The sequence below is a fragment of the Hyla sarda genome, chromosome 4, assembly GCF_029499605.1.
Source record: "Hyla sarda isolate aHylSar1 chromosome 4, aHylSar1.hap1, whole genome shotgun sequence".
Lineage (NCBI taxonomy): Eukaryota > Metazoa > Chordata > Amphibia > Anura > Hylidae > Hyla > Hyla sarda.
The window spans coordinates 208,497,930-208,525,267 of NC_079192.1; the positions used below are offsets into that span (position 1 = coordinate 208,497,930).

Genomic DNA, 27,338 nt, shown 5'->3' on the forward strand with positions numbered 1-27,338 from the left:
GCAGTATAGTTCCCCCACATTAGGTGCAGTACAGTTCCCCCACATTAGGTGCAGCACAGTTCCCCCACATTAGGTGCAGCACAGTTACCCCCACATTAGGTGCAGTACAGTTCCCCCACATTAGGTGCAGTACAGTTCCCCCACATTAGGTGCAGTACAGTTCCCCCACAATAGGTGCAGTACAGTTCCCTCACATTAGGTGCAGCACAGTTCCCCCACATTAGGTGCAGTATAGTTCCCCCACATTAGGTGCAGTACAGTTCCCCCACATTAGGAGCAGCACAGTTCCCCCACATTAGGTGCAGTACAGTTACCCTCGCATTAGGTGCAGCACAGTTCCCCCACATTAGGTGCAGCACAGTTCCCCCACATTAGGTGCAGCATAGTTCCCCCACATCAGGTGCAGTACGGTTCCCCCACATTAGGTGCAGTATAGCTCCCCACATTAGGTGCAGTACAGTTGCCCTACATTAGCTGCAGTACAGTTTCCCCACATTAGGTGCAGTATAGTTTCCCCACATTAGGTGCAGTATAGCTCCCCACATTAGGTGCAGTACAGTTGCCCCACATTAGGTGCAGTACAGTTGCCCCACATTAGGTGCAGTATAGTTCTCCACATTAGGTGCAGTATAGTTCCCCCACATTGGGTGCAGTATAGTTCCCCCACATTAGGTGCAGTATAATTCCCCCACATTAGGTGCAGTATAGTTCCCCACATTCGGTGCAGTACATTTCCCCCACAGACAAACAGCCTTCAGCCGTATATAGTGTATGGCTGGAGGCTGCATGTCTGTGCAGTGCCCCACTTCAGTGTTCCGACCACAGATGAAGATGTGCTGCCAGCTGGTGACTTATCATTCCGTCCAGCACGCATCCTCTTCCCAGCTCTGCTCCTCCGTTGCTATGAGCGCACAAACGGGACGTCAGTGACGTCCCTGCGTGCGCTTACTCCTGGCGGCCCCTGCATTTTTAAAGTTAATGCAGGGGCCGCCACAGAAAGGTAACAGGGGCATCCTTGTGTCCCGAAAAGATTTTTCGGGACACAGGAATGTCCAGAATGTGACAGGGGTCCCCTGCGGGCTGCTCAGTGGTGGCCACGGATCCCCCGAGCTTGATTAGGCCTATGCTGAGCAGCTGGCAGGGGCCCCCTGGGGGATGGGGGCCCTAGGCAATTGCCTGGCTTGCCCCGCCCTAACGCCGGCCCTGAGTGCAGGTAAACTAGCTGTCAGATTCTCTTTCAGGGTCTATTCATATGTGCAGTATTCTGCACAAATTTCATGCACAAAATTTTATGCTGCAGATTTTAATGTAAACTTAATGACTGAACACAGCTTCAAATCCTACGCAGGATACTGTGCGCATCAATACACCCTAAAGGTGCGTTCACAAGAGCGGATCCCCAGCGTATATTAAGCTGCGGATCCGCTGCTGAAGGACAGCTGTATGCTGCCTTCACACCTTTACAGGTGCCTGCTCAGAGTGGCAATCCGCCGCAAGAGCAGACACACTGCGATGTGCGAGTCGCTGCGCATGCGCAGTGTACTCGCACACATAGCGACAGCTCCAGCTACTCTATGAGCTAAGCCGAGAGCTGCCGCGATCTGCGAGTATACTGTGCATGCGCACAGCAACTCGCACATCGCAGTGTGTCTGCTCGTAGCGGCGTATTGACGCTCCGAGCAGGCACCTGTAATGGCAGCATACAGCGGTCCTTCAGTGGCGTATCCACAGTGTAATACAAGCTGGGGATCCGCTTGTGTGAAAATACCCTTAAGGAGTACTGTGGTGGAGTACAGATTGCGGGTGTCTGACCTCTGGGACCCCACCCTGCCATCATGTGCATGGCATCTCATCTCTTCCCAGGAAGGGAGCGTGTCAAACCTTGCACAAAGCGGCGTCCAACACACCCCCTCCATGTATCTCTATGGGAGAGTCGTTTGGCAATCTTCGGCTCTCCCATAGAGATATATGAAGGGGGGGGGGGGGGGGTGGCGTCCTCCACTTCGGGCCACTCTGTTGGAAAGCTGGGGCTCCGTACAGACGATTGCGGTGTGCCACAGCGCTCGGACCCCCTGTGATCTAAAACATATCCCCTATCCTGCGGATATGGGATACGTTCTTCTGTAATTTCGGGCATGAGGCTTGTACTTTAAGTCAGAATTTCCCTGCTATACTTCTTTATTTTGTTATTTATTTAAATAAATAAATAGACAACCAAAAATAAATAAATAGTAACAAAATTGAAAAGAAAACATAGACCAAAAAGTTCTCTCTAGCTAGTTCTTTTTCTTTCACTCACTGCCACCCCCTGCTGGATGGGAAGAAGGCTGAAAACTTTTTGGCTTGAGAAAGTGGTTGTCACTGTTTTAGCCGGCACAGTAGATAGATATAGCAGGTCTAGGGAGAACATATATATATATATATATATATATATATATATATATATATATATATATATATTAGTTCCTATGCATGACTCCTGATTTGCAGTCTCCTGTACCCTTTTGACTTTCTCTGGAAAGGGTTAAGTGTTGCCTTTAACCCTTAGCGTGCCGTGTGAGTTCTGTCACTCGGAGTGGAGAGGTCGGGCTGGCTGAACAATGAGTCAGTGTGGAGCTTCACGTGTAGCCCTGTGGTCTCGGTGTATGTGTGTGCTGCCTGAGGACTGAGCACAAGCGCTGGCAGACAGTGCTGCTTGACTTGGAGCACAGTGTGAACAGGCTCTGCCTCCCTCCCCCGCCCTGCCCGCACTCACTCACAGGCACAGCATTGGTTTGTTGACAAAGTGGATGAATGAGTGGATGAGCTCCAGCCCCGGCTATGGCAGTACCCAGCACTGAGAGATCAGGACAGCAGTAATAGGCAGCACTGGACTCAGTCAACAAGCAAGGACCCTAACTGACTGACAGTGGATCTATAAGGCGTGACAGCTCCAAGTACTATCCACAGCGCACACCTTCTTGAGGAGACTGCTGCCTTCCCTACACCTGGAGGAGACTGCTGCCTGCCCTACACCTGGAGAAGACTGCTGCCTGCCCTATACCTGGAGGAGACTGCTGCCTGCCCTACACCTGGAGGAGACTGCTGCCTGCCCTAGACCTGGAGGAGACTGCTGCCTGCCCTAGACCTGGAGGAGACTGCTGCCTGCCCTAGACCTGGAGGAGACTGCTGCCTGCCCTAGACTTGGAGGAGACTGCTGCCTGCCATAGACCTGTCTACAGGCAACTTTTATCTTCAGGGTCTCACTTCTGTATCTACTGATATAACAGGTAAATAAATGGCTTCTATGATCCTATGACTTCCCATAAATAACATAGCACAGAGGGAACTGAATGTGAACTAGTCCTTTACAAGGTGTGCTGCCTTCTTAATAATGGCTTTAGATATGGAGACACCTGTTTCGATATCACCAGTGATCCTCTATGATTTGTTTTATAGAAGAATTATTTTTATAGTTTATGACATGTGGTTTGCAAGCAAAGGCCAAACCATAGGATGATATGATGAATTGGTCAAAATAGCATGTTCACCTCTGCTACATCTATTTATCGATCTCATTATATAGCTATATTAGTATTTCTACTTCAACTAGTGTGCCTCCAGCTATTGCAGAACTACAACATCCAGCGCTGTCTGGGCATGCTAGGAGTTGTAGTTTGGCAACAGCTGGAGGCACAGTTGGGGAACACTGATCTATAGGTTTATCTCATCACATGTAGCCAGCTATATGATTTTGCATAAAAAATTGATCTAATGCGAATAAAGTAAAAGGTTTAGGCTATAAACATAGGATGATATAAAATACTCCTGAGAACACATTTACATCACATTTTTTATATAGTTATATCAGTATTTCCCAACCAGTGTGCCTCCAGCTGTTTCAAAACTAGGCTGTTCGGGCATGCTAGGAGTTGTAGTTTTGCAATAGCTGGAGGCACACTGGTTGAGAAACATTGATCTATAGGTTTGTCTAGCGAGATATATGATTTTGCAGGAAAATGGGATCTGATGTAAATACAGGGAAAGTTTTAGGCTACAACTATAGGATGATATCATAAATTAGTCCTGATAGCACATTTAGCTCTGCTACATCACATCTTTTATATATCTAGATCAGTATTTCCCAACAAGTGTGCCTCCAGCTGGTGCAAAACTACAACTCCCAGCATGCCCAGATTTTTTCCCAACAAGTGTAGTGTGCCTCCAGCTGTTGCAAAACTACAACTCCCAGCATGCCCAGATTTTTTTCCCAACAAGTGTAGTGTGCCTCCAGCTGGTGCAAAACTACAACTCCCAGCATGCCCAGATTTTTTCCCAACAAGTGTAGTGTGCCTCCAGCTGTTGCAAAACTACAACTCCCAGCATGCCCAGATTTTTTTCCCAACAAGTGTAGTGTGCCTCCAGCTGTTGCAAAACTACAACTCCCAGCATGCCCAGATTTTTTCCCCAACAAGTGTAGTGTGCCTCCAGCTGTTGCAAAACTACAACTCCCAGCATGCCCGGACAGCCTTCGGCTGTCCGGGCATGCTGGGAGTTGTAGTTTTGCAACAGTTGAAGGCACACTGCTTAGGAAACACTGATCTATAGGTTTGTGTATCTCATCACCTACCTAGCTAGCTATATGACATTATGCATGATGTGATCGGATGGGAATACAGGGAAAAGTTTAGGCTATTCTGGATTTCCCAATGCAGTTTCATAAGTGACCTGCACTCTCTGTATCCTATACAGTCCTTGTCTATAATTATACTGAGCTTATCTGCCTTTTAATAATAGCATAGTTCAATGTAAGCCATCCAAGTAGTAGTATCCCGTCAGCGCCCAAAGTACAGCATGTGCCTGGATTCCTTAGCTGACTTTTTTCTAAAAAAGAATTACTAAGTCTTGAAAATATTTCAGCATGCTTTTCCTTAAACATTGGCAACTGTCTGCAAGTTGGTGAAAGTCTGCCAACATTAGCAGGGAAGTCTACATGTTACAGATTGAGACGCAGACGTTACCATTCTATATGGATTTTTGTGTGCCAAAAAGAGCTTTTTAATGGGATAGACTGGAAGATTACTATATAAAATCCCTAATAATGGTTTGTGACTGAGCCTGTTTTTAGCAAGTCTAGTGTATTATTGCTTTGCTGGCTATAAAGTGACATACATAATCAACATCATATTGAGATGTTTAATATACACACACACACATATATGTATGTATATATATATATATATATATATATATATATATATATATATATAATATAATAAACATCTCAATAAAAAAAGGTATTAAAAGATACTGCAACATTTTTTGTTTTGCATTACTGGACTAATACGGCTACTCAAATTTACTATATATATGTATATATATATATATATATATATATATATATATATATATCTACAGTTAACCGAGCCCATAGCCTCAAGTCCAGTGACTTCCTTTGATGTAAAGCTGCTTACATAAAAGCCAATGGCAATTGCTGTGGGATTGTGTTGCTTTTTGTAGCCTAATGTATACTGGAAGTCAGTTATTGTCCAAACAGGATATTGCTATTTTAGTGGTGGGATTCTCTAGTTTCTGTGTTGCATCAACTCTTCTTATTTTTAAGTCTGAGGATAACAGGGCAAGCATGAAGAGGCGTTTCTGGATTCACACCGCTTTCCTAGGAAATCCCCACGTTTCCAGGGAACTCACCAGATCACCTGCCATTCAGCATCATTTATAATGGTTATTTTTAGTTCCTGATCAATGTGTCCCTTGCATAATACACGTCTGTAATGAGACATGTGACCTCTGCTTTAACTTTGTGACACCCAGAACTTCCCTGCCCCATTCATACACCAGATACATGTCTGTTGCTTATCCAAAGTAATTACACCAGAACACAACACAATGATTTATCCCCAGAGTAATGGGAAGAAGATCATGGTCATACAGTTGACTTCAACCATTCCTAATACTTGAAGTATAGCAGAGCCGATTCCCTTCACAAAAATGTGACTGATGTTTTGTTTAAGGTGTCTTGTTAAGATCTCAATGACAGAACAGTTCCCACCTGCCTGCCAGGCACTATTACACTGTGCTTTGATAGTCATTAAAACACATAAGGTTATTCTAGAATAAAATCTATAGATGAAATAACGTTCTCATTGCCCAATTACAATAAGGGTTATTTTCACTTGACTCGCTTGGCGCTTTTACGACCCCTGCCTCAATAATAGTCTCTTATCTTCCTCATGCAGCACTCACTGAGGTCTTAACAAGCAACTATTGTTCAGTAGTTTGGAATTTTTCAATAACCTCGAAGGAATTTACTTATATATTAGTGTTTTATTTTGCACTTCTTTCAAGCTTTGCAAAACAAACACCTCTACTCCATTCAATTTCTTTATTAACATTAATATAATATTTAGATAGACTATATAACCTGTGTTATCAGACATATAGGGCCTCATTTACTAAGCTGAAACCGACCAGTTTTTGTCTGGTTATTTTGGCACAGAGTGTCTGAGACATGTCTGCGCCAGTGTGCGCCTGGAAAATCCGACAAACCCCACATTGCATTGTGAAAAGCCATGGTCGGCCCAAAAAGGGGCGTGGTTTCACAACCCAACTGATTCACTATTGAATTCACAGAAAATCCTGTGGATAAATGGCTGGAAATTTCCACCTAGAAAAAGCTGGTCAGAAAATGTTCCCGACTTTTCCCAATAGTAAATAGAGAGGAATCCTGCTTGTCTGAAACATTTCCCACTTGTAAAAACCCGACACTCTTAGTAAATGAGGCCCATAGATTAGATAATACACTGCTCAAAAAAGGGAACACTAAGATAACACATCCCTGATCTGAATGGATGAACTAATCGTATGAAATACTTTTGTCTTTACATAGTTGAATGTGCTGACAACAAAATCACACAAAAATTATCAATGGAAATCAAATTTATCAACCCATGGAGGTCTGGATATGGAGTCACACTCAAAATCAAAGTGGAAAACCACACTACAGGCTGATCCAACTTTGATGTAATGTCCTTATAACAAGTCAAAATGAGGCTCAGTGGTGTGTGTGGCCTCCACGTGCCCGTATGACCTCCTTAAAATGCCTGGGCATGCTCCTGATGAGGTGGCGGACTCCTGGACAGTCTGTGGTGCAATGTGGCATTGGTGGATGGAGAGAGACATGATGTCCCAGATGTGTTCAATCGGATTCAGTTCTGGGGAACAGGCGGGCCAGTCCATAGCATCAATGCCTTCCTCTTGCAGGAACTGCTGACACACTCCAGCCACAGGAGGTCTAGCATTGTCATTCATTAGGAGGAATCCACTGCTAACCGCACCAGCATATGGTCTCACAAGTGGTCTGAGGATCTCATCTCAGTATCTAATGGCAGTCAGGCTACCTCTGGCAAGCACATGGAGGGCTGTGTGGCCCCCCAAAGAAATGCCACCCCACACCACTACTGACCCACCGCTAAACCAGTCATGCTGGACAATGTTGCAGGCAGCAGAACGATCTCCACAGCATCTCCATACTCTGTCACATCTGTCACATGTGCTCAGTGTGAACCTGCTTTCATCTGTGAAGAGCACAGGGCGCCAGATATGAATTTGCCAGTCTCTGGCAAATGCCAAACATCCTGCACGGTGTTGGGATGTAAGCACAACCTCACCGGTAGACATCAGGCCCTTATATCATCCTTATGGAGTCTGTTTCTGACCGTTTAAGTGGACACATGCACATTTGTGGCCTGCTGGAGGTAATTTTGCAGTGCTCTGGCAGTGCTCCACCTTTCACAAAGGTGGGGGTAGCGGTCCTGCTGCTGGGTTGTCGCTCCATCGCTGTCGCCGCGTCCTTGTGGTGTCCCCAACGCTCCGGACATCTTCTTCCCCGGGATCCACGCTCTCCGTCGCCGTCATCACGTCGCTACGCACGCCGCTCCCGTTGGATGAGGGGACGGCGTGCCCGACGACGTGATGACATCGAAGGAGGGCGCTGGCCATGCAGGGGATCCCGGCACGGAGCAGACACCGAGGAGGCAGGTAAGGTCCCTCCCGGTGTCCTGTAAGCTGTTTGGGACGCCGCGATTTCACCGCGGCGGTCCCGAACAGCCCGACTGAGCAGCCGGGTTAGTGTCACTTTCGCTTCAGACGCGGCGGTCAGCTTTGATTGCCGCGTCTGAAGGGTTAATACAGGGCATCACCGCGATCGGTGATGTCCTGTATTAGCCCCGGGTCCCGACCGTTGATGGCTGCAGGGACCGATGGCTGCAGGGATAGGTGTGTATTCGCCGTATAAGACACACCAACTCCCCCCCCCCCCCCAGTTTTGGGGAAGAAAAAGTGTGTCTTATATGGCGAAAAATACGGTACTTACTTTATATCCGTACCATCCCTAGGGGCAGAAACATCTCCCGGGGTTTGGTGAGGAAGAAGATTTTACCATATATAACACATTGCCACATGTTTCATATGGTAAAATCTCATGATTGGTTGTTTTTAAAATATGTTTTGTTTTTTTGTTATTTTTTTCCACCCATTAGGTTGTGTGTCTGTATTTTGCAGCATTGATGTGTAATCTGGACCAGTATGATTATTGAATAGTAAATGATTATTTCAATCCTTTAGTCTTCTATTTAACTTATATATAACTATAAGCATTTGAAACCAGTACCAATTCGTAGAAATAAAAAACTATCTGGAAGAACTATTAGTTTGAGATCCTTGGCAATTAGATTGTAAACGGATTGACCTATAGTCATAGCTGTGGCCATAATCTGACAGAGGGATTGTCCTAATAGTTCCTTTATTTATATAGCACCAGCATATTCTATAGTGCTGTACAGTGTTTGTCATCACTCAATTTGATCCCTATTCACATTATTGCCCACAGTCTAAATCCACCTATCAGTATGTTTTGGAATGTGGGAGGAAACCCATCCAAACACTGGGAGAACATACAACGCATTGTAGATGTTGTCTTTGGTGGGATATGAACCCAGAGCTGCAAGGCCATAGTGTTAGCCACCGTGCTGCCCATTACTTGACTACTTATGGTTGTGCAATGTCGTCCATGGATTATTGACAAAGCGGAAATTATGGCCACTGCCCATCTTGGTAGCCTGCCATCTGTAAATAAATGGGTGCATTATTTTGCATTTCATATCAAAGAATCAGATATATTTCCCAAAGCCCTATACAAAGGTGCCTGGGAGGTAAAAGTTCTGGAAATATATATGAAGTAAGGCATGCACACTATACAATTTGTCAGAGCATGCTATGTAGAAGGCTATGTTTTTTCACTCTGTTATTTCGTGTTGTCACACAGTACCCCCACATTCTCATGCATAGTATTACTAAAGATTTCCGCATGAATTAGCTGCAGTTGCTTTGCTGTATTGTCTGAGTTATTACGAGGATTTCTTATTTAATGTGAGGATCAACATGTCTTAAGATATAAATTGCATAAGCTTGAAAACAACAAAAAGCAGCATTAATATGTACATATGTGGCAGAGATGGCTTCCAGTATTATCGAAAAATACAGCTGGTGACCCAGAATAAAAGTATTTTGTTGCAAATTGAATACTGAAAGTCATGCCAGCTTTCCATGTCTGTGTAAAATGAGCCTCAAGTAAACATCATGGTGAATACTGGCTGTGTTCAAATATATCGTCTTTTATTGTTTAGTACTAAAAATGATCTCCATCGTAACCTTGTTACAATGTTTTATTAATGTACTACCAATAAAATATGTGTCAGTTCTTCTAGCACCCTTTATACCCAAGCATTTATTTATAGTTCTATCTTAGAATGATTTGTTATGGCATAGATATAGTTGGGGGAAGGAAGAAATGTTGACTGTATGGATTTTGGCAACAGTTCACACAGAACACGGCAAACGTTCCATTTGTTACTATCAAAATGGTATTTCAGAGTGAAATCTGTGTAAAAAAATATCTAAAATATCTGTTTTCATGCAGATGGCTATATTATGGTGGGACATTACAGTATATCTGTATGTCTTGAAATAGCATATTCTGTATTAGGATGGGTTCACACTGTGTTATCAAAGTCCATCCTAGGTATACAACATGTCAGCAGCACATCAAAAAAGCCATGCCGACTTATACCGGAGCACATTACAGTGGTCCAACTCAATAAATTGACCTGAACTTAGCAAGCGACTTACCGTATTTTTCGCTCCATAAGACACACCTGACCATAAAACGCACCAAGGTTTTAGAGGAGGAGAACAAGAAAAAAAACAGCAGCCCCCCCCCCCCTTGTAGACAGTGCCCGCCTGTAAAAAAACAGCCCCCCCCCCTTGTAGACAGTGCCCCCTTGTAAACAGCAGCCTCCCATTTATAGACAGTGCCCCCTTGTAAACAGCAGGCCACCTTGTAGACAGTGCCCCCTTGTAAAAGGCAGGCCCCCCTTGTAGACAGTGCCCCCACTTGTAAGCAGTGCCCCCCTTTGTAGACAGTGCCACCTTGTAAACAGCAGCCCTCCCACTTATAGACAGTGCCCCCTTGTAAACAACAGGCCCCCTTGTTGACAGTGCCCCCCCTTGTAGACAGTGCCCCCACTTGTAAACAGGGCCCCCCCTTGTAGACACTGCCCACTTGTAGACAGTGCCGCCCTTTGTAGACAGTGCCACCTTGTAAACAGCAGCCCTCCCACTTATAGACAGTGCCCCCTTGTAAACAACAGGCCCCCTTGTTGACAGTGCCCCCACTTGTAAACAGTGCCCCCCTTGTAAACCGTGGCCCCCCCACTTATAGACAGTGCCCCCTTGTAAACAGCAGGCCCCCTTGTAGACAGTGCCCCCTTGTAAAAGGCAGCCCCCCCTTGTAGGCAGTGCCCCCACTTGTAAGCAGTGCCCCCCTTTGTAGACAGTGCCACCTTGTAAACAGCAGCCCTCCCACTTATAGACAGTGCCCCCTTGTAAACAACAGGCCCCCTTGTAGACAGTGCCCCCCCTTGTAGACAGTGCCCCCACTTGTAAACAGGGCCCCCCTTGTAGACACTGCCCACTTGTAGACAGTGCTCCCACGGTAGTTGCTTACCTGCGGTTGCTACTCCGCTGCCCCGTTCTGCCGTCCGCATCCCCATTCTGCCATCTGCATACACGTCACTCCTCCTTCCTCCGTTGCTTTACGCTGCACGCAGGGGAGGAGGGGGAGGTGGACAGCAGAACAGGGATGTGGACGGCAGAATGGCGATGCGGACAGCAGAATGGGGCAGCGGAGCGGGACACTGCAGCAGGTATCGGCCTTGGTATCGAGGACATTAAACGAGTCCCTGATACCATGCAAATGCCGGGTATCGGCACACATATTCGCTCCATAAGACGCACAGGCATTTCCTTCCCACTTTTGGGGGAGAAAAAGTGCATCTTATGGAGCAAAAAATACGGTAATTTGGGCCACTTCCCACGTATATATCTTTTATTTAGCTGGACTTGAAATAGTGGTGTGCCCAGCTTAATAAATGTATATGCGTATTGACAATTCCATTAAAGCAACTGAAGCTACATTGTAATACCACACACTTCCTAAGAAAAAGTGTGGTGCTCTAAGGTGGTCAGAATTACCATTTTAACATGTTTTCTATTGGCCAACATTCCTTAGCTTTTCTAATACAAAAGCAATCTGAGAATGTTATAAAGATTTTGTTTTTATTGCATGTTTTCAATAGCAGTAAATTTCACAATTCTAATTCATTATAGTTTTTAAAATGGAGTAATTGGTAAATGGTTAATTTATGTAATCCTGCTACTAAAGAAAAGTATTCTGGGGGTTGCTACACTGATTGACAAAACATAATACAGGAGCTGTTGGAATCAAATGACAATTTATATGTGTGAATGCCTTACATTGGCCAATCAGGGTCATATATGTACTCTGCATCATACCTCCTTACAGATATCCTGTACATTTCTTAAAGGGGTACTCCAGCGCTTAGACATCTTATCCCCTATCCAAAGGATAGGGGATAAGATGCCTGATTGTGGGGGTCCCCCGTGATCTTGCACGCTGCATCCCATTATAATCAGTCCCCAGAGTGTGTTCGCTTTGGGTCTGATTACTGTCGATCACGGTGCGGGCCCCCCGCGATCTGGCATCTTATCCCCTATCCTTTGGATAGGGGATAAGATGTCTAAGCGCCATAGTACCCCTTTAAAGGTACAGTGCAAAACAATATAAATTAACAGGCAAAGACTAAAATGAATATTAAAGCATCACCTGATCAACAGGACCTATCGCAGGCACCCGAAGCAGTGTTTACCTGACAGGACGCACTCTCTTACTGGGACACCACAATATGAAGAAGCTAAGTGTCTAATCATAGAAACATAGAATGTGTCGACAGATAAGAACCATTCAGCCCATCTGGTTTTCCCAATATTCAGAATATTAGTCAGACCTGTAATCATTTACATACAGTATCTGCCTGAGACATAACTGTATACTAAGTTTTGCGACAATCTTACATCTCTGTCCGGGTGTATTATTGGATAATAAGTCTATATCACCAGTCTTTACTTCTATTCAAGCCAAAACACAGTTTCTACATCTCCACTTCTAAACTGTACTTCTTGTTCCAATTTTGGATCATGATTTCCCTTTTTATATTGTTAACTTTGCAAATTTGAAACTTTTGTCATAGCTTTCATCTTATGTCCCACACTGCAGAATCTCCAGTTTTTTTAGCTGCAGTTAGCAAGAAGGTAGTTGTGCTTTTTATTTTGTAATAGGTCAATGTCAATGGGTTCAGAGCCAGGCCAGTACATAGGCTTAGGAAACAGCTGCCTTAGGGCATGGCTGCCTCTTTGAAGGCAGTTTTCATTCTACCCACCCTTTCTTGTGATCTGTAAAGACTGAAGTGCTCTTACAATACTGAAGCTAGCTGTGACCGACCTCTGGACATTCTATATAGCCTAGGGAATAGATACAGTTATGCATTAGCGTGACTGGGCAGATTATAAATGAATGTTGAAGGATATCCTATGCGGTATAGTTTTTAACAGGGGTAGCTGCTATTAGCTTATTTTAGGAGTTCCCTGCAGTATAAAAATGTATTAAAAAAAGAGCTTTAGACATCCTCATATAACAATATACTTTTTTCTAAAAAAACATTCTGCATGGAATAGTTACCCTAATTATAGAGACGGGCACAGCTTGTCTACTTGTAGCTCTGTAAAATAAGGTAGATATCCAGTCAGGGTCCTAAAGAGTACAGGATGACTATACTGCAAAGCAAGAGAAAGGTGAATCCGGCACTGCTGTCCACCTAAATCCCGTCGCGGACTGATTAGTCCAGCAACCAAACCAGTGGGGCTATGTTGAGGGTGCACTCCTGGATAAGCAACAGATAGTATGCCATTCAAAAGGAAAAAATGGATGCACTCACTCAGGTAATCTTGCCAGTCGAAATCTGAGTGCATCCATTTTTTTCCTTTTGAATGGCATACAGGATGACTATACTATGGCACTATGGTGTATCTTCCTCCATCTTCACTGTCCCTTCCTTTTCTACCTCTTGGTGGCATTTCTGGACCTAGAATCTTTTACTGTGTTATCACTAATTCTTTGTGTTTTATATGTTATATATTTATTTATAAATTAGTAATTAGGTTTACCTGCTGTTGGTTTTCTGCAGCATTCTGCAGCCTTCTCTCTCTGTACATCAGTAGGCCCTCATACATACACACACACACACACACACACACATATATATAAAAAGAGAGAGATAGATGGCGGCAGCACAATATGATGGCTTTGGTGTATAGGAGCCTTTAGAAATGAGGTCTGGCCTTTGAACACCGCAAGTGTGAACAACACTACATCCACTGCTGTCCAAGGTTGAGATTGTTTCTTTGGCTCTCCCAAATGCTTAACACTGAAAGGAGTACTGCAGTCTTAGAAACTTACCCCTATCCGCAGGATAAGGGATAAGTGTCTGCTCATGGGGGGGTCTCACCGCTGGCACCCCCTGCGATCTCCCATACGGGGACCCGGCACTTCTTCACGGCTCTCCGTGGCTAATGTGCGTACTGTCAACTTCATTGAGGTCGACGGCACACCCCGTCCATATAGCTCTATGGGACAGGCAGGGATGCACGATTGCTGCATCTCCGCTTCCCATAGAGATACATGGAGGGGCGTGTCAGTCGTGGCATCATGCTGTGGCCAGCATGCCACCTGCACGGGAGAGCTGTGGCAGAGCCGGGGCCCCATAGAGGAGATCGCAGGGGGTCCCAGCGTTCGGACCTCCCGCCCTGCTATCAGATACTTATCCCCCATCCTGCGGATCCTCCTTCAAACCTAGCAGGAAGTTGACCATGCACTTGAGACACATGTTGATCAGATGCTCTGTGGGCTCTGACAGCTGTTTCTTCTGATGTCAATAAATGTCAACAAAAGGGTTCATCTATACATATAAAACTCAGTGGGGGACATGTATCAAAGATTTTAACCCTGTTTTGTGTTAAAATGTTTGTGCAAAATTTTGCACAAGCTGTTTTTTTGCGTCTTTTTTTGTGTACATTCTGGTAGAGCATTTCCTCCAGATGTGTAGGTTTCGGTGTACCTTGGAGTGATATATTTAGTACGCACAAATTTATTAACTGCATACATTTTATTTACCCTGAGAAATCTTGCGCAATGATCATATTTTTAACGCAAATATAAGCCATCTTGGACTGCACGTAGCAAGATGCTCTAAATCATCAATTTCCTTTTTCAAAGAGTGGAGGTATGAGGAGATTACTATATTTGCCCACAATTTATGAAACTCATTGCGCTTGATTGATAAATTTTGCGCTTCTGCGCATAATTTAGAATTCGGCAAAATGGGTAAAATGCTTCTACCATACACAAATAATGATACATGTCCCCCAATATGTGTAAGTATGTATATATATATATATATATATATATATATATATATATATATATATGTGTGTATGTTCCAGCATCACGTCCAAAAGGCTAAACATATTAACATGAAACTTGGCACATATGTTACTTATATTTCAACAACAAACATAGGATAGGTGATTTAACCCTTACTCACCCCCATTTGCTAGGGGCAGGGTTTTTGTTTAAAGTCCCATACAAGTCTATGGAAAATATATGTTACTGCATAACTTCCAAACAGCCAAACAGCTGGAGATATTGTGATAATACTTGGTTACATGTTACTTATATGTCAAATTAAAAGATATGATAGTTAAATTAACCCTTACCTACACCCTTATATATGAGACTTCCAGTACCTTACTCCCCAAGCTCCGCTCTGCATCTCCTGGTGAATCCGGCTTGTAAGCCACACCCCATCTTACAAAGACCTGCCCACATTTAAGCCCCACCCTTTTATTATCTACCCTTTTTGTGCATCGGTCTGGCTTGCAAATCAGGCCCAGTCCCACAAAGCCATGTCCCCCCTTCTATTTTCAGCTTACAATATCTTCATCACAAATCAGTCCCACCTGAGGACAGGATATGAGGATGGGACATAAGGACGGGATATGAGCTCGGGATATGAAGACAGAAAATGAGGATGGGATATGAAGTCGGGGTATGAAGACGGGATATGAGGTTGAGGTAGGAAGATGGGAAATGAGGTTGAGATATGAGGACGGAATATGAGGACAGGATATGAGGACAGAATATGAGGATGGGATAGGAGGTCGGTATAGGAGGTCGAGATATGAGGTTGAGATAGGAGGACGGGATAGGAGGGCAGGATATGAGGACAGGATATGAGGTCGAGATAAGAGGACGGGATAGGAGGTCAGGATATGAGGATGGGATATGAGGTCAAGATATGAGGACGGAATAGGAGGTCAGGATATGAGGTTGAGATATGTGGACGGGATATGACAATATATGAAGACGGGATATGAAGTCAAAAGCTTCCTCCAACAAGGATTAGGAAGGAAAAAAACGGGCAACACCGGGTACTCAGCTAGTACAAATATAAGTCTGGTTTTATTTTGATAATATTTTTTTTCAAAACATATATCAGAAGTGCATTAAAAAAGTTAACAACCAGCTATAGATACACATTAAATGTAATATCTACTGGATAAGTATTTACAGAAATCTATTATGAAATATGGTCCAAGATAAAACTGTTTAACAATTATCCAAACAAATCTCTTCTTTCAAGCACCATGATACAGATAAATCTTATTTTATCACTTAAGAGTGCAAGAAAATGTTAGTGAATCCTCCTACACCTTCTTCAAATTGCAGTGATAACTTTATACTTCTTCATGACCGGTCAGGCTAGTATAATTTCTTGACCTATTGTCCATAGATTAATAAAGTGACACATTTATGGCCTTAACTCAAGCATAGAGGGAATGTGGGGAACATCTCAAAATAAAGTATTATTTCTGTAAATATATTTGTTGAACAAAAAAATGTTCTAAAACCAGTGTTACTTTTCCCACATTTTCTTTAAGGTCCTTTTTATACAAGCTTTGCAGATTCTTATGATTCTGATATTTTACTAGCACAGATATGCTTTAGTCTTCCACTCATATGAAACTGTCATAACTGTTAGTACCTAAGTATAAATGTTAGTCTTTATAACAAGTTTTGCCTTGTTGGCTGTATACCTACCTAATAGGGTTTCTTAGCTTTAAAATGCGTCTTTTAGAAGTGGTCTTAAAATTTCCAGTTGCCATGATAGGTTTACTTGTGGTGAACCCTGAAGCTTTCCACTGAACTCTTTGCCATGAACAGGATCTGTGTTAAAGGACATGACCTTGTGTATGAAACGGGGCTCTTATGCTAAAAAGCTTGTTTGAGTATATTGAAGGTACCCTGCGACTAGCAATAGGTTTATGCAAAAAGACCTCATCATTTTCTGTCATAATCCATTTTTCTTCTTAAAAGCTGATGTTACGTACTTCACTGAAATATTTTTTGTAAGCAAGTTATGGTTGATGTTCATATGTTGCATGTAGCTTTCACTATATAAGCCAGAAATGAATGACCATATGCAGTTATTTACCACAGAATACTGTAGAAAATTGTCTACAATTAAAAATTTTGTTTGTGGTGTAACTAGAATTCCAGGGCCCCATTAGAAGTCATGGGTATATGCACGTGTACAATTCACTGCTTGTCATTTAGTCTGTTCTTCTTCCATAGAATGGAGCCAGAGTGGAGGAAATGCTATTTAAATTGACGCTAATGGCATCATATGGGGAATTCCGGATGCTACTATTACACTATTGTGTATACATTTGTATTTCCTCCAGACTTTTTACATTTGTCTGTGCATATACAGTAAATAGTCCTTGAGGTCTGTGTATATTTAGTTTTCTCCCATTTTTATTAACATAAAGCAACTAAGGACAATGAGGGATGAAACTCACCTTAAAACTAAGTCTAGTTTTTACTATAAGTAGACATGCTCATAGGACAACTCCATTGCTTCCGTGGACCTGATTGTGAAGATTATTGACCTCAGATGAGATTCTATGTTGATGCTGGTTTTACTGGATGTAAGGGATGACATATCCATATAGCTATAATCAATATGGCCATTTCAAGAACCAGGGCCCGTACTGGATCAGAACAAATTAGATGACATTGGGGGAGAGTTATCAAAGCTGTCTATGTCCCGCATCAATATAAACCAAACTACAGAGGGTTAGGCTGGTCTATTGTGCGCCTAATTGATTAAAAGTCGCACAGCTCTTGATAAATTCTGCGCACAAACTTTGAGATCTATGCTTTAGACTGTATTTAAACCTGCTCCAGCATGGTCTGACATTTTTAGCGTACTTTCAGCCGATGCGACTTGTTGCCGAAAAGTTGCTTTCGATAAATTCAGCACCAATGCATTTTTCCGACTAAAATAGAGTAGAATGCATCATGTTCTAAAAATCCTCTAAAGCAAAAGTCACGAAAAAGTTGCACATATTTAGACTCCGACTTATTTAGACAGGAAAAAACAGTAAAAATCCTTTGATAAATCTCCCACATTGTATTTGTAATACAGTAAAAATAGTAGAAACTGCATAGGGGAATATTAATAACCTGTTTACTTGGGTCTAACAGCTCTACATATTAATAAAAGGAGAATGGAGCTGGCCACAAAATGGACATAACAGGCATTCAGGCTGCCAATAGGTAATTATCTGCGAAAATATTTCCATATGCTTCAATGTACACATCACTCAAGAGTATATATTATTACTAATGCAGTCAAGAGAGAGGGACAATGGCAGTAGGCTTTGGTGTTAGTATATGCAAGACTAAACAATGGTGAAAGGCCAAAAAAAAAGTGCCACCAGTTTTGTGTGTGATCAGTCACCCGCTGACCATAGATGTGACCCTGTTACCTGATCCTACTGATCTATGTCAAGTGATAGTATTCTGTCTTTGTCCAACCTTGCTATTAGAGGATATTTTGGAGGATGTATGAAGCATGTATCTAAAACTAATCAAAGTAAAATGGGAATTTCCTGTTGTAATTTTGTTTAAGAACAGATAAGAAAATGAGAGCAATGACCTAATGTTTTTCCACCAGTTTGCTAAATAAATCCCAATTCATATCATACAATCAGGGATATGCAGAAAAGTACAATAGAATGCTTACATTGTTATATATATATATATATACATATGTATGTATGTAGTTGTGATGCACCATGGATATTTATATATGTTTCATTTAAAACATTATTGCTTGAATCGTATGTACATCATTGTATATGTTGACATCACAAAAAGCATACACATTATATGCATACCACCTAAAGTGCTTGTGCTTTTCTAGCCCCAGCATGTATTTTTAGGTTACTACTGTATACATTGCATAGGTATAAATCACGTTTACATCTTTGAAAGGTCATTAACATAGTTATGTGCCATGATTTCATGCTTGCTTCCCTAGTGCATAATTATGTCACTTTTCATTAAGGTGGTATGCAACAAAAACAGGGATAGATAATTGTTTGCAACATTGTAACCATAGTCAAAGTAGAATCATATGATGCCAGAGGACATTCATCTGCAATTGATTCTGGGAGGATGAAGCTGCATTGACTTGGGTGCCAAATTGCTTAAATTGGTTGCCATTTTATTGAACTAGGACAGTTATGCTACAGTATGCATGGTAGCAAACAACAAAACAGAATTGTACCCAGAAGGTCCAACGGCAATGCTTGTATCAAATGAATATTTATTTATTTATTTATTATTAAAGGAATGTTTAATTGTTATAGAATGCTATAATATTATTAAACCTATCAAAAGATTTTGACAGAGCATGTGGGGATCATAAAAGATTCATCTGACTTAGGCTTCAAATCACACTAGCTGGGAAAACATGACAAGAGTAGCCAGAGGGGGTTCATTCCATTGCGAGATGAAACAAAGGCAATGGAGACAGCAAGATGTCCATGAAAGACAGATAAGACTTTAAACGAGTGGGTCTAGAACTAGGAGAGAATCACTTAATATACTTGGCTTCAAGAGGAAGATATACAGTTCAGAATGTAGATCTGATGCCAATTACTGTGGAGACGGGAGGGCTATCATTACTAGATACCTGAAGACAACAAGTCCCTTATTTCCTAAACTGCACAATTGCCTCAATATATAATGTGAAGTAATTCTTGTGATCCTAACAATTTTTAGCATATGATGTGCTTTTGATGTGGGGTAAGAGTACAGTGAAGCTGCATCACAAGGAGATAGCACTATTAACAGATGAATGGTTTTCTCTGCTATTTCATCATACTCATGCTGAACTTTATATAACACATTGGGAGAGATTTAGACTGGTTTTTCCCATCGAAATTTGTCGCACAGTAAGTCGCAGTCTAACTATGTGCGACTTTTTTGGAGACTTTTGCTTTAGAGGATTTTTAGAACATGATGCATTCTAATATATTTTAGACGGAAAAATGGATTGGTGCTAAATTTATTAAAAGCGCCTTTTCGGCGACAAGTCGCATCGGCTGAAGGTACGCCGAAATGTCAGACCATGCTGGAGCAGGTTTAAATACAGTCTAAAGCATAGATCCTGAAGTCTGTGCACAGAATTTATCAAGAGCTGTGAGACTTTTGATAAATTAGGCGCATAATAGACCAGCCTAACAATCTGTAGTTTGGTCTATATTGATGCGGAACATAGACAACTTTGATAAATCTCCCCCAATGGGTCGCTCTAAAATAGACTAGAATGCATCATGTTCTAAATATCTTCTAAAGCAAAAGTCGCACATATTTAGACTGCAACTTTCTGTGGGACAAATATAGATGGGAAAAAACTGTCTAAATCCTTTGATAAATCTCCCCCACTATGTGTACTCCTGTCATTTATAGTATACAGGAAAAACTATGGGTTCAAAGTGTATTACCTTTACAGCAGTCAGATCACCTTTTTTCTTATACAGATCACTATAGACGGGATGTAAAAGAAAATATAGAATGTGTCAGTAGATAAAAACAATTTGGCCCATTTATTCTGCCTAATATTCTAATACTACCGATTGTCATTGACACTAACTTACATGAAGCATAACCTTATGCTTAACCCATGCATGCTTAAACTCCTTCACTGTATTTGCAGCGACCACTTCAGCAGGAAGGCTATTCCATGCATCCACTACTCTCTCAGTAAAGTAATACTTCCTGATATTACTGCATAAACCTCTGCCCCTCTAATTTAAAAAGATGCCCTCTTGTGGTAGTTTTTCTGCTTTTAAATATCCTCTTCTCCTTTACTGTTACTGAATCCCTTTATTAACTAGCTGATTGCTGGAGGTTCAAACCCTGTGACCCTCAATGATCCTGAGAATGAAGGTCAGTTGCATTCTGAATGGAGGGGACCAAAACATTGGGCATACCAACCTTCTCTGTCTCAATGGCTCGGGAGGCCTCCATACAAATTAGATGATAGGCCGGCAACACCTAGATAAACAGTTTCGGACGATAGTTATCGTATGTGTACGACCCGCTATAGAGTTAAATGATAAAATGATATACTCATTGGGTAATGTTTTATGATTGATAAGGGGAAATCTGTCAGCTGTATTTGCTGTTAAAAGCTGCAGATGCTGTATGACAGCTGTTGGAGTACAAAAATTTACTGTACCTTTCATAGAGCTGATGGTGATTGGCAAACTTGTAGAATCACCTTTTTATTTCTCAGTCAAGTGTAAAGGAGGTTGGGAGTAGCTGCTTAAAGGAGAACTCTGGAATAGGAAAATTATCATCCATACTGCCGGCAGTAAAAAAATAAACAGGCACATACCTTCCTTCGCTCCCCCGGTGCCTCCGGTAACCGGCTCCGGCCTCCGCCGTGATCCTCTTCCTGGTTGCCGGTGGTCGGCGAGTCATACTGCACTCGGCCAATCACCAAAAATGTCACCCTGCCACTCAGCCTATCGCCGGCTGAGTTGGGACTTTGCTGCAGCCGGTGATTGGCTGAGTGCAGTATGACTCGCCGTCCACCAGCAACCAGGAAGAGGATCGTGGGGAAGGCTGGAGCTGGTTACTGGAGGCACCGGGGGAGCGATGAAAGGCATGTACCTGTTTATTTTTTTACTGACGGCAGTATGGACAATGATTTTCCTATTCCGGTGTTCTCGTTTAAGTGCCACAGTCTGGCACTCCTCCTTGCTCACATTCATCTCGGAGCACCTTCTTGGACAATGTACAGGGCTCCTTTGTCAAGTAGTGGCTGGGAGGTTAGGGGGCCTTCCAGGCTGTGGCTGAGAAATAAAAAGGAGTTCTAGCATCGATAAAGTTTGCTTTTATACCCTGTTTTGCAGCAATTGCAGCTGATAAATATGAAGCTGAAGGGATTTTCCATTTGATTATGCTACAGGGGCTGTAAAGTTAGTGTAGTTCATAATATAGTGTCTGTATCTCTCTCTGATGGTTGATCTTGTATTCTTACCGTATATACTCGAGTATAAGCCGACCCGAGTATAAGCCGAGACCCCTAATTTCAACCCAAAATCCCAGGAAAAGTTATTGACTCGAGTATAAGCCTAGGGTGGGAAATACCTCATCCCCCCCTGTCATCATCCAGACCCGTCATTAACATCCTCATCATCCCCTTGTCATCATCCCACACATCCCCCCTTCATCATCCCCTTGTCATCATCCCACACATCCCCTTATCATCCCACACATCCCCCCTTCATCATCCCCTTGTAATCATCCCACACCCCCCCCCCCTTCATCATCCCCACCCCCCTTCATCATCCCCACACCCCCCCCCCCCCCTTCATCATCTTCTTCTCATCATTCGCCCTCAGTGGTCTTCAACCTGCGGACCTCCAGAGGTTTCAAAACTACAACTCCCAGCAAGCCCGGGCAGCCATCGGCTGTCCGGGCTTGCTGGGAGTTGTAGTTTTGAAACCTCCGGAGGTCCGCAGGTTGAAGACCACTGCGGCCTTCAACATGCGGACCTCCAGAGGTTTCAAAACTACAACTCCCAGCAAGCCCGGGCAGCCATCGGCTGTCCGGGCTTGCTGGGAGTTGTAGTTTTGAAACCTCCGGAGGTCCGCAGGTTGAAGACCACTGCGGCCTTCAACATGCGGACCTCCAGAGGTTTCAAAACTACAACTCCCAGCAAGCCCGGGCAGCCATCGGCTGTCCGGGCTTGCTGGGAGTTGTAGTTTTGAAACCTCCGGAGGTCCGCAGGTTGAAGACCACTGCGGCCTTCAACATCATCCAGCCCCCTCTCACCCCCTTTAGTTCTGAGTACTCACCTCCGCTCGGCGCTGGTCCGGTCCTGCAGGGCTGTCCGGTAAGGAGGTGGTCCGGTGAGGAGGTGGTCCGGGCTGCTATCTTCACCGGGGGCGCCTCTTCTCCGCGCTTCCGGCCCGGAATAGAGCCGTTGCCTAGACAACGACGTATCTGCGTCGTTGTCAAGGCAACGTGACTATTCTGAGGCCGGGCCCGAAGCGCTTAGAAGAGGCCTCCCCGGTGAAGATAGCAGCCCGGACCACCTCCTCACCGGACCACCTCCTTACCGGACAGCCCTGCAGGACCGGACCAGCGCCGAGCGGAGGTGAGTACTCAGAACTAAAGGGGGTGAGAGGGGGCTGGATGATGTTGAAGGCCGCAGTGGTCTTCAACCTGCGGACCTCCGGAGGTTTCAAAACTACAACTCCCAGCAAGCCCGGACAGCCGATGGCTGCCCGGGCTTGCTGGGAGTTGTAGTTTTGAAACCTCTGGAGGTCCGCAGGTTGAAGACCACTGCGGGTGGGGGAGTTCACTCGAGTATAAGCCGAGGGGGGTGTTTTCAGCACGAAAAATCGTGCTGAAAAACTCGGCCTATACTCGAGTATATACGGTATGTGATCTTTCCTCTGGATGTTCATTTTTAACAGCATACGAAATGTCTCCTGTTTAGGGTATTTCCCAGGATGCAGTGTGGCCGAGACCTGACATCACTAGCCAGGTGATGACAGGGAGCCTGTCTGCTTTAATGGGTGGAACAGCTGGAGGCACCCTGATTAGAAAGCAGTAACCTTTTTCATTGAATCAAGCTTGTTTGTTGTTCAATAGCTGGGGTGGCTGATGTGTGGGAAGTAGGAAAGTGGAACTCTGGGATAGTAGTAGTAAAAAAGAAAACTTCAACAGGAAATACTGAGGTTCACAAAAAGAAAGCCACAGCTTTATGGTAATCTCACAACACAGCCATTTAACCCAAAGACAAGCGCAGATCCTTCCTAAGCATGTCCATTACTGTCTGGCAGGTATGTACTAAAATCACCTTATAGTGGATAACCCCTTTAAGCTCAATGAGTAATGATTTGCATTAAGCCCTAGCCCTAGTTGCGACTGCATGCAAACAAAATGGTATCATACAGGAGATTTGGGGTGATCTAATTTGAATAAATAATCTAACAGCGGACCTAAATAAAAATGGAGTGATGTTAAAAAGTGGGCACTCGCGTTGATATCTTGAAGGTTTTCCTTCTCCAGTTTTAGACTTATTTAGATTAGCAAAAACAAATTGGTGTCCACGCATAGACATTTACTTTAAGTGACTATTATTCAGTACAAAATTTCACCTAATTCAAAAAGTGAACGTACAATAAAAATGAACAACCAGGAATGCAGCTATGTTATCACTCCGTGTTTTCAGAAGCTTATTTTTACATTCTCAGAAGAGTTTTAGGAAAATAACCTTCCATGTCGTATTTTTTATGCGCTTAGTAAATAAAAGGTGACAATTATAATTTATCTTACGTGTCTCCATCTGAACAAAGTGCAGGCTTTTAGCATTGCACACAGGGCCAAAATACAGTATATGGAAGTATATAAACACTTTCGTTGAGGGAAAGTGATGACACCATGTGAGGGCCATTAAGACTTCAAAAGATGTTTAAATCAACACTGGTGTAAGGCTTAGAAGGGTGGTCCTCAATCTTAGTCAGCGCACATCAGCCAGAGACTGCTTAAGTAGCACCTCTCTAATGTTTTAAGGATATCAGTGAAATCTATTTAGGGTGTATAGGGTCAGTATCGCCAAGATATTATATTTTAGTGCCTTTATACTTCATTATATCCAGCTTATTCACCACCACTGTATCTATAAAGAAGATATTATTCACTACAGTGTATGCAGTTGTAAAGGGGTACTCCACTGGAAAACATTTTCTTTAAAATCAACTAGTGCCAGAAAGTTAAACAGATTTGAAATCACTTTTATTAAAAAAAATCTTAATCCTTTCAATACTTATCAACTGCTGTCCATTTTAGGAACTGTCCAGGGTAGGAGCACATCCCCATAGAAAACCTATCCTTCTCTAGACAGTTCTAAAAATAGACAGAGGTGTCAGCAGAGAGCACTGTGGTCAGGCAGAAAGGAAATTAAAAAAGAAAAGAACTTCCTGTGGCTCATAACAGAAAATGATAAGTACTGGAAGGATGAAGTAATTTACAAATCTGTTTAACTTTCTGGCACCAGTTGATTATTTTTTTTTTCCCCCAGTGGAGTACCCCTTTAAAGGGGTACTCCACTGGAAAACCTTTTTTTTTTTTATTTAACTGGTGCCAGAAACTTAAACAGATTTGTAAATGACTTCTATTTAAAAATCTTAATCCTTCCAGTACTTATCAGATGCTCTATGCTACAGAGGAAGTTATTTTCTTTTTGTATTTTCCTTCTGTCTGACCACAGTGCTCTCTGCTGACACCTCTGTCCATTTTAGGAACTGTCAAGAGTAGGAGCAAATCCCCATAGCAAACCTCTCCTGCTCTGGACAGTTCCTAAAATGGACAGAGGTGTCAGCAGAGAGCACTGTGGTCAGATAAAAAGTAAATTCAAAAAGGAAAGAACTTTCTGTCCAACATATAGCAACTGATAAGTACTGGAAGGATTGAGATTTTTAAATAGAAGTGATTTACAAATCTGTTTAACTTTCTGGCACTAGTTGATTTAAAAAATGTTTTCCAGAGGAGTACCCCTTTAAGTGCAGAATACTTGCATACAAGTTTATTGCAGTTGATTCCCTTTTTCCTTTTATGGTTGCATACTGAGAAAAATATCTGCCGTTTCACGAAGTGTAAAGCTGTAAAACTTACCACCTATTTTATATGTAGACATGTGTTTTGTTTTACTGTATTCATTTTTCACAACCGAAGTGTTGATTTGCTGTACACGTGTCATGCCAGCATTATAATGGGTAAGCTCAGTCACTAAAATGGATTCCACCGTGGGGATTCTAGATGCAGAAGAACCAATGGAGACCAAAGAACTGCTAGAAAAACAGGACACTTGCACAGTCACCAACCGATGAAGAATCAAGCAACAGAGAACGTTCACCAATGATTAAGAGCCACAATTCCTTTATTGTAGTTTTTTCCAAACTGTGTCTCCAGTTGTTGAAAAACTACAACTCCCAGCATGCCCGAACAGCCTTCGGCTGTCCGGGCATGCTGGGAGTTGTAGTTTTTCAACAACTATAGACACGCCTTATTGTATTAAAGGGGTATTCCAGGCAAAAGCTTTTTTTTATATATCAACTGGCTCCGGAAAGTTAAACAGATTTGTAAATTACTTCTATTAAAAAATCTTAATCCTTCCAATAGTTATTAGCTTCTGAAGTTTTCTGTCTAACTGCTCAATGATGATGTCATGTCACTGGAGCTGTGCATGATGGGAAAATATCCCCATAGGAGCTGCACAGCTCCTGGGACGGGAGTCATCAGAAAGCAGTTAGATAGAAAACAACTCAACTTCAGAAGCTAATAACTATTGGAAGGATTAAGATTTTTTAATAGAAGTAATTTACAAATCTGTTTAACTTTCCAGAGCCAGTTGGTATATAAAAAAAAAGTTTTTGCCTGGAATACCCCTTTAACAGACAATAATAAAGCACGTCGAGAAGCATTTCCCCTCTTCCTTAGGTCATACAAACACACCGTATATATAGGAGAGTTAGCACCAGTTCACATTTCTAGAAACAGTGCAATTTACCGACACAAAGTATTTAATTACCCCATTTGCCCCATACCAGACTCAAACTTATGCTGAGGCCTCTCGGTCAAGGGCCTTGCCTTAACCCCTTAAGGACACATGACGTACTGGAACGTCATGTGTCCACTCCCGATCTATAACGCGGGGCCACGGCGTGGCCCCGCGTCATAGCGGTTCGGGCCCGGCCTCTAACAACGGCCGGGACCCGTGGCTAATAGCGCGCGGCATTGATCGCTGTGCCGCGCGCTATTAACCCTTTAGACGCGGCGTTCAAAGTTGAACGCCGCGTCTAAAGTGAAACCGAAACCATGCCGGCTAGCTCAGTGGGCTGTTCGGGATAGCCGCGGTGAAATCGCGGCATCCCGAACAGCTGACAGGACAGCGGGAGGGCCCCTACCTGCCTCCTCGCTGTCCGATCGCCGAATGACTGCTCAGTGCCTGAGATCCAGGCATGAGCAGTCATGCGGCAGAATCATCGATCACTGGTTTCTTATGAGAAACCAGTGATCAATGTAAAAGATCAGTGTGTGCAGTGTTATAGGTCCCTATGGGACCTATAACACTGCAAAAAAAAGTGCAAAAAAAAAGTGAATAAACATCATTTAACCCCTTCCCTATTAAAAGTTTGAATCACCCCCCTTTTCCCATAAAAGAAAAAACACAGTGTAAATAAAAATAAAAATAAACATAAATGGTATCGCCGCGTGCGGAAATGTCCGAATTATAAAAATATATCGTTAATTAAACCGCACGGTCAATGGCGTGCGCGCAAAAAAATTCCAAAGTCCAAAATAGTGCATTTTTGGTCACTTTCTATATCATGAAAAAATGAATAAAAAGCGATCAATAAGTCCTATCAATGCA

At 43.0% G+C, this 27,338-nt stretch overlaps 1 protein-coding gene across 2 annotated transcripts in view; it reads left to right on the forward strand.

The window, feature by feature from the left end:
• The first annotated feature begins 2,689 nt into the window (after nucleotides 1–2,689).
• Nucleotides 2,690–27,338, forward strand: part of SEMA3D (semaphorin 3D) — a 172,157-nt gene continuing 147,508 nt past the window's right edge. The window contains exon 1 of one of the 2 annotated variants that reach the window (XM_056573397.1): nucleotides 2,690–3,269. The gene's annotated coding sequence lies outside the window, so the exon portion shown is untranslated. The remainder of the gene's footprint in view (nucleotides 3,270–27,338) is intronic. The other variant, XM_056573396.1, reaches the window with a different exon arrangement.